Below are 14901 nucleotides of genomic sequence, written 5' to 3' on the forward strand. Positions count from 1 at the left end.
TCAAAACTAAACCGTGACTTTACACATGCAATTCTCCATACTACATAACAAACCTCATATACCATACCATCCTAGGATAAAAATGAGTACTTCATATCCCTTCCGAGCCATAAGCAGCTACGTACTCAACTAGGAATTTTCCATTGATCCCATCTAGAAGAAAATCACTACACATCCTATGCTCCTCACGCTCGTAGAAAATATACATCCCTAATCGTGGTAGAAACCATCAAGAACTCTCCGAATTCCATTCGCACAAAACTAAACCGTTAGGACTGAATCCTTGTGACTCAACCAAGCTACGCAGGCCACTAAAACCCAAAAGAATTGCTGCGAAACACCTGTATAAACTCTTTACCACGAAAGCACACAAAGAACTAGTCATATCCTTAGCATGCCGATCCGGCCTACCACCAAGCTATCCCATCTACCTAAGTTCCTTTTGATTTACCTTCAACTTGATATGTTCTTCTTGCTATAACACCACAATTCCTTAACCCAGACTCACCACACGAGACCCAAGCATAAAACTACACCGTCTAAGGCTCATAAGCCGTTTGATACTCTCTTAAATATTCCCAAATGCACCCCATTCAAAATACTTACCTTGAAGTGACTCCCTACTAACCCAAAGCCATTACCTTCACCTTCCTGATGTTGATATATAGAATCCCATAAGGATATAGAAATACCATGAGTCTTGACACCCTCCACTATAAACCTCAGTTTCTAGCCAAATATACAACTTGAAAATCTCCAATTATTAGATGTCAAATATTAAACCCATTAGAACCACTCTCGAGAATCATCCACTCTACTCAAACCACTATTAGACCGATCAAACGGTCCGGACGACCTGCGCTCCAATAGCACTCCAACACCATAGAGTGTAACCTCACCTTAATGCAACCAATCAACTTCCTGTTCTATGTACCGTACATCCTTTACCAATAACAACTCAACTCATTCCGTGATTCTCATACACCCATAAAGCATAACATAACCTTCATTGAAATTTCCTTTACTCGAGCCATCCTCGGTCTCAACCTCTATAAGCCATAACTAATTCACCAGTACGCCTCAAATTGGAACCAACATGTTACATAACCCTGCAATCAACTAATCTATAGCAGACTCCTCCACTTGGCTTCAAGAAATAGATCAAAACACACAATAAATCATAACGCATATACTCTATTAATGCCATAATACCATAGTGAGATTAAACTCAATCCTTCATAAGCTCGTGCAACACAAACCATCTAGTACTTTAAATCTTCTGCAAACTCTCGTATTCACCCTTATAACAGTCAAGTCCACTCTCTTAGGCAACCCAAATTCAAATTGCAACACATATATTTCATTGGTAACAGAGATCTTCCATTAAATAACATAAATGATCACACAAACTTCAGAATACTCCGCAGGATATAACCCACCTGCTTCGCCTCAAACTAACATCTCTTTATACTATTCCACCGTCATAAACATTATGCTGTCACTTAATCTTCCTAAGTCTGAACTCATATCCCAAAGTGAAATCCACTTCACTTCCCAACTAGGCAGCATGAAAAGATCCTTCAAGACACCTACAACGCGAGCCATACATCAAATCACGATGGAAATCAAGCACCGGATAGTTCTTACTACCCCCAAGCAGACCCTTCTCGTCTCATTCAAATCATATGAACACATCTCGCAGTCACCTCATACTTATCACATAGTCATCCAACCATCATTTCCACTAATAGGGATGCTATCGAACATATAAATTCAAAAAAAATACGTGCTCACACAATCAGCACCTCAGTGCTCAAGCTATAGGAAAAAATTGGCCTCAAGTCCTTCAGACTGGCCCAACATCAACACAGAGATCTTATCTCACCCCTCGATCAGGGAATCACAAGCCATCAATGTACATCTGATACTGAGCGCTCATGCGCACATACGAATGTGTGGAAGGAATTCAAAGAGTTACATTACAGGCTAAATCAAGGACGCACGATAAGAATTTAAGAATGTGAAGTTTTTTTCCCTAAAGGTTCTGTAGCCTCCCAAGGATATGTACAGACGTCTCCGTACCGATCCGCGAGACTCTACTAAACCTTCTCTTGACTCGTGAGACCTATGTAACGTAGGCTCTGATACCAACTTGTCACGACCCTAAAATCAACCCGGTCGTGATGGCGGCTATCGTGAAACTAGGCCAGTCGACACAACTCCCGAATTAACCATTTAATCAATAATAATCATTTTTAAGCTTTTAATTAATCAGATATCTCATAATGAAAGTCTAAATGAACAGTGCAGAATAAATACACAAGCCCGACATTGGGGTGTCACAAGTCACGAGCATCTACTAAGGTCTGAATATATAGAAGAGTTTAAAAAAATGTGCTAAATACAATCTAAGGAAGACAAGAGGGAGAAAAGCAGGGCTGCGAACGCCAGGCAGCTACTTTGCTAACTCCGCTGACTCTGCCACTGAGCAATCAACACCCGCTACTGGGTTCAGAAATACCTGGATCTACACACGAGGTGCACAGAGTAATGTAAGTATGACAACTTAGTGAGTAATAAACTTATAAAAGTAAATGAAAGCTGAGCAGTAAGAAAGCATGTAAAACATCGCATAATGCTACAGCAAATGCAGTACATTCCCAAACAGTACAGAAATCATTTTCTTCATAAATCAAGCTCAGTTTCATTAAAACCCTTTTTAAAACAACTTTCAATAGTTTCAAACGAGTGATAAAATAGTGAGTACAAAATGATAGAAACGTAAACAGCCCATCGGGCAAAACATGTACCATAAACCGCCCATCGGGCATAATATCATCAGAACCAACCCCTCGGGCTATCTCATAATCACTCGTACTCTACCCCTCGGGCATAACATGGATCAAGAACAGCCCCTCGGGCAACAACATGAAATAAGAACAGCCCCTCGGGCTACATCATATCACTCACACTGGGTACCCGCGCTCACAGGGGTGTACAAACTCTGGGAGGGGCCCCATACGGCCCAAGCGCAATGACAAACCATCTTTTGACATAATCAATATATCACTCACTCAGGGTACCCGCACTCACTAGGGGTGTACAGACTCCGGAAGGGGCCCCTTACGACCCAAGTGCAATAACAATCCATCTCGTGGAATAATCAAACAGGCTCTCGGCCGCATATCAAGCCACCTCATGGAATAACAACTCAGGCCCTCAGCCTCATAATCATGAATAAGTACAATACCGCTATGGCGCGCAACCCGATCCTATAATAAATTCACAACGGAGGCCCTCGGCCCTACTCAGTCAGAAATCTCTAAAAGCCACTCGGGGTCAGTAAAATATGATACTCAGCTCAAAATATCATTTAAGATGTCAAAACAGAGTAAACATGGATGAGTTATAAAAACAGTAGAATATAGCATGACTGAGTAAAAGTATAAAGTCAAAATAGTGGGGAATGGTAGTAAAAATCCCCTAAGGGTCCAAAACAGTTAGCACGAGGCCCAAATATGGCATTCAGCCAAAAACATGATGATAGCAAACAGTTTTCAATCAAATACGCGACCAAACAATCATACGAGATGGACTAAGTCACAATCTCCAATGGTGCACGACCCCACGCTCTTCATCTAGCGTGTGCGTCACCTCACAGTAGCACAACGATGTGCAATTCGGGGTTTCATACCCTCAAGACAAACATTTACAATCATTACTTACCTCTATCTGGTCCAAACTCTAGCCCGCGATGCCTTCGCCTCTCGAATCGGCCTCAACTCACGTCGAATCTATCTAAAATCAGAATCATGATGTCAAAATATGCTAAGGGAACGAGACCAATGCGAAAATAATCAAATTACAACACAAATCCTAAAATTGGCCAAACCTGATCCCCGGGCCCACGTCTTGGAATTCGATAAAAATTACATAAATAGACTCCTTATCCTCCCACGGGTTCATTCATACCAAAAGTACCAAAATCGGACATCAAATGGCCCCTCAAATCACCACTCAAATCACTTAAATTAAGCAAGCCCTAACACCCAATTTACCACTGATTTTCCCTTAAATTTCATGCTAAAAATGATAAAAATCACCATAATAACGAGCTTAGGAACCAAGGACCTTACCTCAATGAATCCCTCTAAAAATCTCCCTTGAAATTGCTCCCAAAAGCTTCACCACGAATGAAATATTGAGTAAAATGAGCAAAAATTGCAAAGGAAATCTTTTATACTTTCTGACCTAAGCTTTTCATACCTGCGGTCTATTTTCGCTTCTGCGCTACCGCTTCTAAAGTCAAATGTACCGCTTCTGCAATTTTTCACTTAAGTCCCCTTTCTGCACCTGCTACCCAGACTCCGCATCTGCGGGCTCGCATGTGCGACTCACCTCCCGCGTCTGCGTCTTCTGCTCTCTTCGTCTGTGACCTTATCTGCGGCTCACATCCTCTTCTACAAGTTCGCACCTGCGGTCCCCTAGCCGCAAGTGCGATTATGACAGCAATAGGAAACTTCAGCTGCCAAACCCAACTCAAAATCTCCCGATAACCACCTGAAATCACCCCGAGGCCTCCAAGACCTCAACCAAAAATACAAACAAGTCATATACCACTATCCAAACCTATACCAATCTTCAAAATACCTCAAACGACATCGAATCAACCAAATAACATCAGATTCAAGCCTAAGGTTCCAAAATCTTCCGAATTCTGCTTTTGATCAAAGAGTCTATCAACCCACGCCCGAATGACCTAAAATTTTGCACACATATCCCAAATGACAAAACGGACCTACTCTAATTTATGAAATTATATTCTGACCCCTATATCAAAATCTCCACTATCAACCAGAAAACACTAAAATTCTAATTTTGCCAATTTAAGCCTAAATCTACTCCGGACCTCCAAAACACATTCTGATAACGCTCCTAAGTACAAAAACACCTAATGACACTAGTCAAATCATAAAAATTCCAATCTGAGATCATATACCAACCTGTCAAAACTTGGTCAAAACTTTCAAATTTTAAGCTTCAAACTGAGAACTATTTTTTCCAAATTCATTCCGATTATCCTGAAAACCAAAACCGACGATTTATATAAGTCACAATACATCACACGGAGCTAGTCATGCCCGAGAACTGGCGAGCAAAGTACAAAGGCTCCAAACGACCGGTCAGGTTGTTACAGATACTCACTGATCTAGCCGGCTAAAAGCCAAGGCTAAATATTGGAAATTTATTTGCTTTATATTCTGCACCCTTTTCTTCAACTGGTATGTCTCTAATTAAGTTTTGAGATCCAAACCCTATGTGTTTCATTCCTGCACTAGTTCATCAGTTATGATTTTAACTTGTATTCCTGTTTATTTGTTTTCTCAGTATGTCTAAACTTTGTCCTGTTCCATGCATGTTTTACACTCTGCACTCTTTCCTGCTTACTTCTTCACCTAGCATGTCCAAACTATATGTTTTATTATGTTCAAGATAGGCCAACTATTATCTATGTCCTAACTATTTATTGAGTCTCTAAGATCCTAAGTGTTGCGTGCAGTTTGTGACTATATGTTTACTCTATCCTTATCCATGTACCCTAATGTGATTCTTTTGTACCACAATCCCTTTATCCCCATGTGAAGATCGGTTTGTTAAGTGTTCTTTTCTGAATCTGGATGTCTCTTATGACCAATTGATTATCTGCTTCTTGGTACTCTTCTCAAACTATCTTTTACAGCTAAGTTATTTCCTATTTCTGAAAAACTTTTCTACTTTTGAAGTCATCTCTGTACTATTTTCAAAACAAAACTATGTCAAGCACTCTCACTTCACTCTTAGGATATTAGGTTCTTCCCCTCTGATATGTGTACTGCCTTGAGACCCTTGAGATCTCTCTAAATTCTGGCATGTCAGAGTTGGCCTTTCCACACTGCACCTAAATCAGTTAATGTTTGAGAAAAAGTCTAGGTGTGAGCACTGCTCGGGATCCATGAGGTCCTTAGGGAACTCTGACACACCTAGACATGATACTATCTATGGAACATTGGCATTTGAGGCTATTGTAGGCTTGGAAGTCATTTGGGCCTACTGTAGGCTCCCTATATATTAACTTCTGTTCATTTATGTATTTTAATTCATTGGTTTGCAATAATTATTATAAACAACATTGGGGTGATTAGTGAAAAGGGGTGGATAGTTATATATGTTGGGTAAGTCGGGTAGATACCATGCCTATAAGATTGTGTTAATGCATTTTCTATGTTTGCTTTACTTCCACAATATTAGAAACCATGGCTATAGTATCTAAATGACTCTAATAATAGAAATCATGCTATAAAGTCAAAATCATCCTTATAATTATATATCATGCCTATAGAGATAAAGTAATTAAAGTTCAGTTTTTGTTACAACATGTATTCATATTCGTCTTCTTAGATATCATGCCTATAAGTTCAAGAGTCAGCTTTAATAACTAGATACCATGCCTATAGGGATTAAAATCAACACTAATAGAAATCATGCCTATAGAACTTAAAAACAATTTAATTCGTATTAGTTCATTCTGAATTGGTTTAATCAACTGTACGCTTCTTTAAATGAGCTTTCAAGCACTGCCTTAAATTAATACCGCTAGAAAACATGTCTATAGGGTCTCAAATTGTTCGTTTTAAAAACTATTCACTGTTTTACTGCATTCCTAATCAATGTAGATATCATGCTCTTAAGACACCACTGTTATGCACATAGGCAAGCCTCTAGGGCGATTTAAATTCTGCAACTATGAAACTGTGCTTTATTATTTAAAACTGTTCAGATTTAATAGGTTTGAATCAGTAGGCAAGATAAATAGGATTTTGACACTCTGTCCTTATTCAATACTATATAATCCATGCTCACATAGATATCATGTTCTAGGATTTTCTCTTAAATACCTGACTGTTGTTTGAAGACGTGCATTTACTTGTTATATTTGTGGAGGTGTCTGTGGGCCTGTAATTTGTTCTCTTTAACTGCAATCCTAATTGTTCTTGATTGACTCCTAGACTTTTATCCTTTTAAAACCTTAGGAATGTCTAGCACTGTCCAAAAGTAGAGGTCCTAAAATACCTCCAGGTCCACGAGGAAGGGACAAGTGGTGCACGCATAGGACATTTTCAAGGTTGTTAGAGTGCATTAGGCTATGACCAAGGGGAGGGAATTGGGTAGTAAGGATATGATGACTACGCACTAATGTCACGTGTAGACCCTCATTGAGGAGTGTTTACCGAGCATTGTGTGGGGTGATCCTGTAGGCTAACCAACCTAGGACCCCTCTTTCCCAATTTCCGATGTTTAAACTTTACTTTTCTATATGTATGCAACTTCTTCAAGTCTTTTTTTTATCTCATTACTTGAGTCATACAATGTCCAAAACATGCCTTTATTTATAAGTATGTGTTTAAATCATTTATTTGATAAAAGGACTAATTCATAAGTATAAGTTCGGTCGGGACCTACCGTTGTGGACTGAGAGAGGTGCCTAACACCTTCCCCTCAAGGTTATTTCGGGACCTTACCCTAAATTTCTGGTAATGCAAACCAGTCCATGAGTTAATTACTCTAGGTGCCCTAACGCACCTTAATTCATTAGGTGGCGACTCTTCAAATACCAAATTCCCAAAAGGAACGAGTTGTTCCCAATGAATGTCGAAACCCGATACCGTGAGGAGAAAAAAGGGGGCACGACACTTATTTAATACATATAGAAGAACGAAACTATTCTTACGAAAAAGTAATTTTTTTATAGGAAACACTAATACATATACTATAAATAATATATATATATATATATATCATCAACTCACTAATACTAACGCAAGCATCAAATTTATGTACATGTACATAATTAATTACGTTACTATTTTTATATAACTAATATTATTTAGAAAGATTTAAGAAGTAAGGATTGATATTATTTAATTTTTTTTAAGCAATAAGGATTGTTGAAACCTGTTTGTCAAATATTCTAGTGACATAAGGCTTTAGTTGGTGACCATTTACCTTAAATTTTTCTCCCCCATTTATATGTTGTATTTCAATGGCACCATATGGGGTAATCTTTGTTATTGTGTATGGTCATGTCCAACGTGACTTAAACTTTCCTGGAAAATAATCTCAATCGGCTATTGTACAACAGAACATGATTCCCAACTTTAAAATCTTTATGGCGGATGAGCTTGTCATGCCATTTTTTTTGTCTTTTTCTTGTACAATTTAGCATTTTCGTATGTTGTAAGTCTGAACTCTTCCAACTCATCAAGTTGCAATAGACGATTTTTACCTGCTTCTGGTAGGTTTAAATTCAACAATTTTATGCCCAATATGCTTTATGTTCTAATTCCATAGGTAAATGACAAACTTTCCCAAAGACTAGTCTATAAGGAGATGTGCTTATGAGAGTTTTATAAGCAGTTCTGTACGCCCATAAAGCATCATTCAATTTTAAAGACCAATCTTTTCGAGAAAAACCGATAGTTTTTTCTAAAATTCTTTTTAATTCTCTGTTGTAAACTTCTACTTGCCCGCTTGTTTGAGCATGATATAGGGTTCCTGTTTTATGAGTTACTCCATATTTTAGTAACAAACTAGCAAATTGTCTATTTATCAAATGAGTTTCTTTATCACTTATTATAACTCGTGGAGTTCCAAATCTAGAAAAAATATTTTTCTTGAGAAAATCACTAACAATATGAGCATCATTTTTTCTAGTAGCAATTGCTTCTACCCATTTTGAAACATAGTCAACAACTACCAAAATATATTCATAGCTGTTTGAAGGAGGAAAAAGACCCATAAAATCAATGCCCCATACATAAAAGATTTCACACACAAAAATAGAGTTAAGAGGCATTTCGTCCCTTTTAAAATATTACCGATTCTCTGGCATTTATCGCATGTGGCGACATAATTCCATGCATCTTTGAATAGAGTAGGCCAGAAAAATCCAACTTCAAGTACTTTGGCTACTGTCCTTCTTCCTCCATAGTGTCCTCCTACAGCCCCATCATGGCAGTGACTTAAGATGTTGTTCATTTCTGTTTACGACACACATATCATGATTACGACATCTGCACAAAATTTAAACAAGTAAGAATCTTCCCAGTAATAATGTCTTGCTTCTTTTTTAAGTTTTTTCTTTTGTTCATAAAAAAGATCTTTTGGAATCCATCCTCCAGCCAAATAGTTGGCAATATCAGCGAACCAAGGTGGTCGATTTATAACGGTTGTGACTGAAAATATATGTTCATCGGAAAATCTCTCTTTGATATCTTCTACCTCAGTAGGAGGATTTTCCACATGAGACAAATGATCAACTACCTGATTCCTAGAACCTTTTCGATCTTTTATTTTAAGATCGAATTCTTGCAAAAGGAGTATCCATCTTAGCAATCTGGGTCTAGCATCCTTCTTTGCTAAGAGGTACTTTAAAGCTGCGTGATCAGTATAAATTGTAACCTTTGTTCCTATCAAATAGGAACGAAATTTGTCAAACGCAAATACTACTGCAAGTAGTTCCTTCTCAGTTGTAGCATAATTCTTTTGAGCTTCATTGAGGGTTCTACTGACGTAGTAAATAGGCCTGAAAATCTTCTCTCTTTTGTCCCAATATCGCTTTAACTGCTATATCACTTGCATCTCACATTATTTCAAATGGTTCACTCCAATCAGGAGAAACAACAATTGGGGCATTAGTCAAATATTCCTTGAGAATCTTAAATGCTTTTCTGCAATCATCTGAAAATTCAAACTTCACATCTTTCATCAGTAGGTTAGTCAGAGGTTTTGAGATTTTTGAAAAATCTTTTATAAACCTTCTATAAAAACCTGCATACCCTAAGAAACTTCTAATGCCTTTAATAGTGGTAGGAGGGGATAATCCTGCTATAAGATCAATTTTAGCCCTATCAACTTCTATCCCTTTAGCAGAAATTTTATGTCCTAAAACAATTCCCTCTGTTACCATGAAATGACATTTTTCCCAATTAAGAACTAAATTTGTCTCTTCACATCTTTTAAGCACCAAAGTTAAATGATAGAGACAATCTTCAAATATCTTACCAAAAAGTGTGAAATCATACATAAATATTTCAAGAAACATTTCGGTCATATCTGAGAAAATTGCCGACATGCAACGCTGAAATGTAGCAGGATCATTGCATAGCCCAAATGGCATTCTTCGGTAAGCATACGTACCTTGGGGGCATGTGAATGTGGTTTTCTCTTGATCTTCTGGATCAATTGATATATGATTATCCCAAGAATATCCATCAAGAAAACAGTAAAAGTCATGGCCTGCAACTCTTTCAAGCATTTGATCAATAAATGGCAAAGGAAAATGATATTTCCTTGCGATATCATTAAGTCGTCTGTAATCAATACAGACTCTCCATCCAGTAACTGTTCTAGTAGGTATGAGTTCATTATTTTCATTTTTTATTACTGTCAGACTGTCACGACCCAAATTCCACTAAGGGTCGTGATAGCGCCGGTCACCTTTGTCAGGCAAGCCAACTACAATTTACTAGAAATCTCTCATTTTAAATTATTTTGAAATCATTTCCTTTAAACAAATAAATAATAAATAATAATCTCCGCTGGATAAAAGAGGGTGTCTTTACAAAATTTAACTACTGAAAAATTCCGTGGTCATCCCAGAACCCGGTGTCACAAGTACATGAGCAATTTCTAAGGAATGAAATAAAATACAGTAACTGTCCGGAATATAAGTGGACAGAAATGAAAATACAGTACAATACTCTGAAGGAGACTCTGCTGGCTACGGACGTCTCAATAAATGCAACTTACCTAAGTCTCCGTATTAACCATGCCGCTATGCCACTAAGCCACTAGCCACATATGAACCTGTGCAACAAAAATGCACAACAAGTGTAGTATGAGTACGAAAACAACGTGTACCCAATGAGTATCCCGTCTAATCTTGAAGAAGTAGAGACGAAAGGTCGACTTCTACACTTACTAGTGGTCCAACGCTAATATAGTAAAAATGTGAGGAGATCATGAAGTTTTATTAAAACAACAATTATAATTCATAAAGCCAGATAGCAGGTACAACTTCCCAAATAATAATAAATTTCCAAAGAATTTACTTTTCATTATATTTATCAATTTATCTCCGGCCAGGAAAGGCAAATGAGAACATTTATAAATCCCAAGAAACAATACAAGCATGCGCATATCATGTCGAGGTCGTACGGCTCGGTCCAACATAAATGTAAAATGTACACTATCGAGGGTCGAACGGCGCGAGCCATAGATGCATCTATTACCCTGCTCGCATATCATCCATGCGATGCGGTCAACATAAAATAAACAAACACCCTGCTCGCGAATCATACATGCGACGTAGGTACACATAGAATCATATATTCAAACAGTTAATCAAGACTTCATTAGGGAACAACTATCCAAGGAAAATCCAAATCCTCCCTTTTTTTTAATGATTTAAGAAAAATGAAGTTTAATCCTTTTAGAAATTAATTTACCAATTCGATAGAATTTTAGCAAGTTAAACCATCAATAGGATTACAAATATTTCCAAGTACAACATGCTTTTGGGTCCTAGACTACCCGGACAATAGCATAATAGTAGCAACGCACAGACTCTCGCCACCTCGTGTGTACGTAGCCCCCCACAAATAGGAGCACATAATCAATTATTTCACATATGGGGACAATTCCCTCTTACAAGGTTAAAAAGGAGACTCACCTCGCTCCGAAGATCCATAACCGGCATTCCACGCTCTTCCGAAGACTCAAATCGATGCACAATGTTCCAAAACTAGTCAATAGTTATGCAAATTCATTAATATACGTTCAATTACTCATTATAACCCGATTTATAACAAATCCTAACCCCTATCGAAAAGTTGACAAAATTTCCCTAGGGCCCACGTGCCCGGATTCCTAAATTTTTCGAAGATAAACTTTACCCATAACCTCATGAATTCAAATATATAATTTACTCTCAATTTCATACCCAAAATCATGGTCAAATTCCAAGAATATCAATTTTCTAGGTTTTCCCTCAAACCCCAAGTTTCTAAAAATTTCACGCTCAAATCCGTACATAATCAATGTATTAAACTCAAGATATGTGGGGATAGCTTATCTTATCGTTGATGATGAAACCCCCTTTTGAAACCCTCCAAGAATCCCCAAGCCAAGACAAAAATGAGAGAAAATGGCCAAATCCCGATTTTTAAAACACTCACTGCCTCCAGTCCTTTTGCACCTGCGGTCTATTGACCACTTCTGCGGTCCCGCAGGTGCGGACCAATTTCCGCTTATGCGGTCTTCCCCCAAGCCTTCGGCTTCCGCATCTGCACGTCTCCTTCCGCAGGTGAGGTCCCGCATCTCCGGCAAAATTACCGCATTTGCGGTCCCAGCCTAGCTATCCATTTCTGCTTCTGCGGCACGAAGGCCGGTTCTGTGGCTCCGCACCTGCGGCCCTACTTTTGCAGGTGCGGTTACACCAGCAACCAGCAACTTCAGCCTTCTCCAAAATTCTGTTTTTGCTCTATTAAGCACCCGGAATCCACCCGAGGCCCTCGGGACCCCAACCAATCAATTCAACCAGTCCCAAAATACATTACGGACTTGCTCGAGGCCTCAAATCATATCAAACAATGCTATAACCTCGAATCGACCTCCAATCCAAGTTTTATGAACTTTAGAATTTCAAACTTCTACTTTCGATGTTTAAACCTATCAAATCACGTCCGATTGGCCTCAAATTTTGCACGCAAGTCATATTTGCCATTACGGACCTACTCCAACTTCCGGAATCAGAATCTGACTCCGATATCAAAAAGTCAACTCTCGGTCAAACTTCTCAAAAACCTTAAAATTTCTATCTTTAGCCAAATGACTCCAAAATGAATTACGGACCTCCGTATTCACTTTTGATCGCGCTCCCAACTATAAAATCACCATACGGAGCTACTCCGAGACTCGGAATCCCAAACGGACATTGATAACACTGAAATGCACTTCAACCCAAACCTATGAAATTTCTTCCAAAATGCTAACTTCCACAATAGGCGCCAAAATATTCCCGGGTCTTCCAATACCTGATTCGGACATACGCCCAAGTCCAAAATTATCATAGGAACCTGTTGGAACCTTCGAATCCCAATTCCGAGGTCGTTTACTCAAAAATCCAACCCTAGTCAATTCTCTCAACTTAAAGCTTCCGAAATGAGAATCCTCTTTCCAAATCAACTCAGAACTTCCGGAAATTCAATTCCGATCGTGCGTACAAGTCATAATACTTGAAGTGAAGTTGCTCATGCCCTCAAACTACTGAACGACGCGCTAGAGCTCAAAACGGCCGGTCAGGTCGTTACATTCTCTCCCACTTAAACATACGTTTGTCCTCGAACGTGCTGAGAACTATACTGAAGTAGTCTGAAATCACTGTTTAACACCTCGAGCACCTACCCGTGCTACCACAACTCAGCTGGGCACTCTAACTCGATCAATTTGAAGATACCCTTTTTCACTTAGGCAAATAAGCCTTAGAGCCTAATTCCAACATCTGGAATTCTCTATCAGGCCTGTTCTAACATACACTCACCGAATCAATAACTACAGCAGCACCAAAACATGACTGCGTACCTTATCTGAATTCACACCCTGCACCACTTTCCCCAAAGGACCACAATAACATTCTCTGATCCATTTGGTTGAAATTCCATGAATCTGATTCTCCCATTGCACCTCATGACATACATCGGTCTTGCTCTAACTCTTACAATACCGCCACGACGGAGGAGATGTGTAGAAATTCATAACCAACTACTGAATCAATAAATCATTGGGTCTATACTCCTGACAAGAACCATCACCTCATTCTGAACCAAATAATGGTCTTAGCTCCTTAACATACTTCATATAATCAGATTGCACAAATCCTAAATCCAATGATCTCGTCTCACCCCATACGAACTGCTCAAGCAATAAGCCACCCCGGGCATGATAAAAAAGTCTCATATGCCATCACAATGTGCCAATAGGCTACCAATTCGAACATGATACATAAAGGAAATGAACTCTGGAAAGGAAATCTAATTACCCCGCTCGCGAATCATGTATGCGATGCGGTCAACATAACTAAACAGACACCCCGCTCGCGAATCATACATGCGACGAGGACACACAACAAATATGAGCTTTCCTTAGAGAAATAGGAAACAAAACACATAAAAATAGATACGGGGAACTGTACCCAACATTACACTGTTGCGGCGTGCAACCCGATCCAAACAACATACCCATGGCGGCGTGCCACCCGATCCACACATAGAATTCACATAAGGAGATATACATTGAGCTAAATCGCTCATTAAAACAAAAATACCGAATATCGGTCACAAACACGCTAAGTGCATAATACCATCCCTGGGGAGACATATAGCGCTATAAGCTACAAACTCAAGCACAACTGAGGTGCGATATACAATATGAATCTTAAGAGCCATTCTGCTCATATAACATCATCTCTACGCAGAACCTCAACACACAAGAAATTCACCAAGCCGTCTCACGACTCATGCGGCGCAATACATCATTACATGAAATAGTTGACGACGAGATAACATCCCGGCTACTCTTCCAAAAGGAGCACATTGCTAAAATGAACACATCTGGCCTGATATAGAGCCTATATTCAGATTTAAATCCATCCATAGACCTCAAGCTAATTCTGATCACACTGAACTAGTCTAATAACCTTTCAAACGTCCATAATAACTCCCCTTTTTCTCATAACACCCGAGAACTACCATCATGACCGGAGTAATCCTCCACGGTCCACAACCTAATAAACCGAGTGCCTTC

This window comes from Nicotiana sylvestris, chromosome 2 (genome assembly GCF_000393655.2).
Source record: "Nicotiana sylvestris chromosome 2, ASM39365v2, whole genome shotgun sequence".
NCBI classification, from domain to species: domain Eukaryota; kingdom Viridiplantae; phylum Streptophyta; class Magnoliopsida; order Solanales; family Solanaceae; genus Nicotiana; species Nicotiana sylvestris.